Source organism: Dama dama, chromosome 15 (genome assembly GCF_033118175.1).
Source record: "Dama dama isolate Ldn47 chromosome 15, ASM3311817v1, whole genome shotgun sequence".
In the NCBI taxonomy this organism is placed as follows: domain Eukaryota; kingdom Metazoa; phylum Chordata; class Mammalia; order Artiodactyla; family Cervidae; genus Dama; species Dama dama.
The window spans coordinates 47,374,235-47,380,595 of NC_083695.1; the positions used below are offsets into that span (position 1 = coordinate 47,374,235).

Below are 6,361 nucleotides of genomic sequence, written 5' to 3' on the forward strand. Positions count from 1 at the left end.
TGTACCTGATGAAAATTCTCCCAATTTGAATGGCAATCAGACGGTATATTCATTACCTACTTTTTACTTTCACTTAAAAAAAATTTACCTTTTCTACCAGTCTTTGGTAGAAATAGACATGGGCAGTACTTAACAAATATTTTACTTTCTCAACAGAATGATAGCACTTTCCTTCCCTATCATGGGGCCTAAATTCCGTCTGTAGCTATGTATCTTTATTTTGAAGACATATTCCCACTACCTGTCAAAAGTTCAAATGAATATTTCAATTGCCCTTAGGAACTTACTAGATGGTTCTTGTCCTTTATAACTTTCTTTCAAGAGTACTGACTCAGTCAAAATAAAATTGAACTCACCTTTAAATCTGTGGGGGTAATACTTTTGCTGCTGACAAGTTTAGATTTAATTCAATAGCTTTTCTGCGTCCGAAGACCTAATAAGTCAATCAGTAAAATCTAAACAATGTCTTTTGTAAAAGATAACTGTGATCACTTTGTAAAGCATACCTTTTGTTATTATGCTTTATTGCTTAAAAAAAAAATTAAGGTTTGTGGCAACCCTGCATCAAGTGTTTATCAGTGCCATCTTTCCAATAGAACTTGTTCACTTTGTTTCTGTGTCATATTTTGGCAATCCTTGCAACATTTCAAACTTTTTCATTGTATTTGTTACATAGTAGGTGGTGTTTCATGTTACTGCTATGATTCACTGAAAGCTCAGATGATGGTTAGCATGTTTAACAGTATTTTTAATTACAATATTACGTTGTTTTTTAGACATAATGAATGCTATTGCAGTTAATAGACTACAATATAGTGTAAACACAACTTCACTATACACTGGGAAACCAAAAAATTCATGTGACTCACTTTACTGTGATATTTGCTTTATTGTGGTACTCTAAGGCATGCCTGTACTCACACAACACTGTGAATATCCTATTGGATCAAACTGCTGTCGACAAAGCCATCTTCATGACTTGGCACTCAAATACAAGGCCATGAGGGAGGCAAAGTTCAAGTTTGAGGCAATCAAAGACAGGCAAAGCAAGTGATTCTTCCAAGGCTGTGATTTTAGATGCTGCCTATATCATCAAAGCAACTTCCCAGGAGAAAAATAAACAGAAGGTAGTAATATGCAAAATACTCTTTAAAAAAATTTTTTTATGGGTAACTGTCATTAATACAGCAGGATCAGATATGATTATGAAAGATAAAAAAAAAAATCAGAAGAATGTTAGCATTTAATAGAAATTAAAACCTGAGCTGAAGGCTGATCAAAATGTTTGATACTTGGCACTGTTCTCATGAAAGATAAGAAACTTATTTGGTCTTATAAATAAGATAGGTAACTCAGAAAAAGTTAAACTTAGATTTCAAAAAAGCTACAATGCAGTAACACTTGACTTTTTAAAAACTTCACTATGCTACTGGCAAACATTCAAGATAACCAGGGTTATATGAAGCTCTTGAAGGGGGAGGCAGGGAAGCATATAAATTATAGATTTTTAATTTGCAAGTTGAGATTATTTTGAAGAAATAATTTTGGTTTATTTATTCATTTAGCTCTAAAAGGCTGGCTCAGTTTGTCAGAGCACAAGAGAGAGCTGAAAGAAGTCAAAGACATGGGTATGGGCTAACATAAAGCCATTCCAACTTCTAAAAACAAGTGACACAGTGTAATACCATCACAAAGGACAGCATTAGCAGGAATAGGGCACCTGTGATCTAATTCACTTCTCTCTTTGGCTTCCAGAGTATCACTTACTAAGAATTTGATGAAAAATAGGGAAATTCTACTCCTTTAATTAGTAACTATCATTAAACAGGAGAAACAAACAAAAAAAGCTAACACAAAGTGATGTACTTCACTGACTAAAAATCTGTGAACATGAATTCATTTTAGTATGCTGAATCTTGAGACATACTTACAAAACAATGGTTAATATACTACAAAACTTTAAAAACATAAAATCTCGTCTACGGCAGAACTCCAAAACTGATGGAATTAATTTCTCCCTTTTAATTATTCCTTCTAAGGAAAGTCCTAAAACTGAGCAGTCACTGGAATTTCTACACTTTTACACGTCATCAAAACATGATTTTTTTTTTGTCAAAATGATGCAGGAAGCAATTTCGAATGAGATCAAGGAGCTTATGTTCTCTAGAAACACATTTTCTGTTTTCTGTACTGCAGGTTACATATAAAATAAGGAAGGCTGGACTCATAACTTCTCTGAGCCCAATGTCATTAAACTCCCAATGTCCTCATGCTAGGAAAGGATACGGTATTTAAGTACACTACTAAATTTAAAAAATATCTCCAGTTCCAAAAGAAGCACTTTTCATTTTTTAAAAAAGGGCTGATGCAGTGCCCTTACTTAGCGGAGACCAGCCACTGACTTTCTTCCTTTACCAGCTTTCCAAGATGATACCAAGTGAGTTTTTGCCCTGATATTTTTGCCTCGGGTTTTACGGGGCTTCTCTTCTTTGTGTACCTTCATGTGCTGCCTAAGGTGAGAGCTCTGGCTGAAGCATTTGCCACATTCACTGCACTGGTAGGGTTTCTCCCCAGTGTGGGTTCTCTGATGCTGAATGAGGTGGGAACTCTGGCTGAAGCATCGGCCACATTCATCACACTGATAAGGTTTTTCTCCAGTATGAATTCTCTGGTGCTGAATGAGATTTGAGCTCTGTTTAAACCTCTCTCCACACTCATCGCATTTATAGGGCTTTTCCCCGGTGTGGATGCGGCGATGCTGAATGAGATTAGAACTCTGAAAGAAACTTTTCCCACAATCTGCACATTTATGGGATTTCTTTCCAGTATGGATCTTCTGGTGTTGAAAAAGAGTTGAGCTCTGACTGAAGCTCTTTTCACATTCAACACATTTATAAGGCTTCTCATCCAAGCTTCTTCTCAGTCTACTCAAGCTTGAGTCAAATCGGACAGTCATCCCCCATCTCTGCCGCTGCCGGCCTGTTTTGCGCTGGTTCTCATAGACTTTTCCTTGGCTTGAGCTCCGAGATATACCTCCTTTAGGTTTTCCTAACCGCATGGTGAAGAGTCAAATGTATTCTTAAGAGAGTCTATGTTCTTCTTCTGAATGAGTGTTCCACTTCCTAGAGATACACAGCTCAGAATTTTCTGTATAAAAGAAAAAAATAAAAAACAAATTATAGATGATTTGTTATTCAACTTTAACACCTCTTTAGCCCATCAAAATTGATCTATTTTAAAATTGTGAATGTATTCAATATATATATGAAAACAAATATAATTCTAGGGGAAAATATGTGCAAAATAATTCTAATAATTTCAGTGAAAGTTGCTCAGTCCTGTCCGACTCTTTGCAATCTCATGAACTATACAGTCCACGGAATTCTCCAGGCCAGAATACTGGAGTGGAGAGCTGTTCCCTTCTCCAGGGGATCTTCCCAACTCAGGGATTGAACCCAGGTCTCCCATATTGCAGGCAGATTCTTTAAAAGCTGAGACACAAGGGAAGCCCAATAATTTCAGAGTCTAAACTTAATAAATACAACCAAATTTACCTTTGGAGTTCTTGTCTATTTGGACAGGACACAAAAAAGTGATAATATATAATACAAATTTTTGTTGGGCAATAACAAATAAGTATGTCATTCTGAAAGATTAAAAAGTAGAAACAACATAATATTTTAATGGGAATAAAAAATAGCTCCAAAAGACAATCGAAATTTGGGCAACAGATTATCATTATGTTTTAATATTTGCTCCCATATTAAGCTTGTAGTCATTTATGGGTGGCTAATTAGGGTGTCCAAATTAGAAAGAAATGACAAATCATACTACTTTATTAAATATTTGTTTATCCTTATTTGCTTAGCCATTTTACTTTCACAGCTGTGGAGGACAATTTAGTTCTACCTTTGTAGCATAAACTGTTTTGAATGTAAGAACTATTCTATAAGGAGTGGAAAGTTTCTGTGAATCTATTCAATAAATACTGGGTGAGGAAAATGTCAACAAAGAAATGTCTCCTTATTATTTCTTCTACATTCCAATGATCCAAGAAAGGACAATTGTTTGAAAGCTTGATACAAGAGGATTTTTTTCTGGGAGGCAAAAATTTCCAAAGAACTTTATTTGATAGTGTAATGAAACAGAATAAAAGGTGGTAGGTAAAACACAAGAAGAAGAGAAGAAAGTAAGTTTACACGTAAAAATAGGGAGGAACTTTAAAAATACCTAAATGCTGCAAGAATTCAAAATTTCAAATAAATTAATTTCATTTAATTACTTACAAGGTTATTTAAAATTATGGCCACAAACAAGCACAAACTCCAAATAGGTGAGAAATGTGTGAGAGCCTAAGACTGCAAAGGTAATACAATTATTGGAACTAATTTCCACCTCCTGTGTCAGCAAGTAGACTCTAAAATGGGAATAATCACCTTGGTCTTTGCATACAAGCTTACAAAGCAAATAACTGAAAACAAAAATTATTTCATTGTTACTGCTTTTCCTTCATTATATTGTATAACTGAGACTCTAGACCTGATAGTGCTGAGATTTTAACTGTGTATTTAACAGTTACATCTGCTGTAATTAAGGTAAGTACCAGAGAGAGAAAACAGCCTACAACACAAAATTAGAGAGCACTGCTCATTTCTTAACTTGGTAAATATTTGTGGAACATCTATTTCAAGGAGACATCAGTTAGGTTCATGATGTTGGTGTTCAAAAATAGCTATAATGGTAATTATATGTTTAAAAAAACATATTTATTTTTCAATACTATAGAAGGCAGTTCTAGTAGGAAACTCTAATTCAGCTAGAACACTACAGACGACGAAATCATACAGGTAGCCTGCGTCACCGTGCTATTTCATTCTCAGAACAGGTTTATGGGATTATCTTCATTCTACTTCCATTTCTAAGGAAAGGGTAGGCATACTTTGGCCAGGTTCCCAGCCCCTAGCAGCCTGACCCCAGAGCCTGTACTCGCAGTGGCAGAACTGACTGCAACCCCAACTTGCAATGTCAAATCCAGCGCTCCGACTGGTGCTGTGCCAAACTCCATGGCAGTCGCGGGCATTACGGTAAACTTGAGTGAATGGAGCGAACAAGCTGGAATGTGCTTGCCTTCTCGCCAATAAAAATTGGGATGACAATAAAGCCGCAAGATTATCAGGGTGTTAGAAATTTACATGAGTCAAGGTCTGTAAATTGCTCAGAACAGCCCTGCGCTACCCAAGCGTTTATTCAATCTGTTTAATCCGGACACGCGCCTGATGGATGGCGAAAGGAATGCAGCTCAGAAGCCCAGGCCAGTCCTCTGGCCTCAATTCGCCCGGACTCCGGTTAAGGCCTCCGCCCTGCCGAGGCCTCCGACTGCCGGGCCCACGCCACCCCCTTCGCCCCCGGCCGGCGGGGAGCCCTCGGGGCCTCCCGGTAGCTGAGGCCCGAAGCCGCGCCCCCCACGCCGTTCCCGGGTCGGCGCCGCCCAACCGCGGCCAGCTCGCGCCCCTGCGGGCTCGGCCCACTCACCGCCGCCACCCTCGCTCGCCTGCCCCGAGCCCTTCGCGCTGCCGGAAGTGCAGGCCGCGCGGTTAGTCTGCGCCACGCGGTCGCTCTAGGATCCTGGCGGAGTGACCCTCTATGGTCCCGAGCCCACCGGAAAAAACCGCTCTTCGTTTCTTCCTGTGCTTTTGTTTTCATCTCCTATCCTTCGAAAGGCGTCGTGTGGCCTCCCAGGAGCACAAGATCTGTGGTTATCTCCCTTTGTGATGAAGGAGCCACCAACCGGCCGGGAACTGCAGCCAGTGTTTCAGGGCTTTTGAACTCAATACCAGCCCGTTCGACCCCGAGACTTCATTGTACAAATATTAATTACTGATTATATAGAGGTACTTCTGGAGAGCCTAAACTATTCCTGATACTTTTGAGTCACCTTATTTAATTATACCAAAAAGCCCCTACAAAATGGGAACGATCATAACTCTTTTTTTTTTTTTTTCCCTTAAATGTTTTTATTGGAGTATAGTTGCTTTTTGGGAGGCTTCCCTGATGGCTCAGCGGGTAAAGAATCCGCCTGCAAAGCAGGAGACATAAGAGATGTGGGTTCAATCCCTGGGTCGGGAAGATGTCCCTGGATGAGAAAATGGAAACCCACTTCAGTGTTCTTGCCTGGAGAATCTCGTGGACAGAGGAGCCTGGCGGACTACAGTCCATGGGGTAACAGAGTTGGACAGGACTGAGAGACGAAGCGCACACACGTAGTTGTGTTAATTGATTGTACTCATTTTACAGTTAAGGAAACCAAGGCTTAGAGTAGCAGTTTGCTCAAGTTCCGACAGTGTGTAAGTAGATGGCCACA

At 39.2% G+C, this 6,361-nt stretch overlaps 1 long non-coding RNA gene across 1 annotated transcript; it reads right to left on the reverse strand.

Moving 5' to 3' along the window:
- Positions 1–869: 869 nt before the first annotated feature.
- On the reverse strand, positions 870–5,930 carry LOC133070186 (uncharacterized). The gene is made up of 2 exons (XR_009696093.1): positions 5,533–5,930; positions 870–3,147 (listed from the first exon to the last, which is right to left on the reverse strand). It is a non-coding gene; the product is annotated as an uncharacterized LOC133070186 (long non-coding RNA).
- Positions 5,931–6,361: the final 431 nt, after the last annotated feature.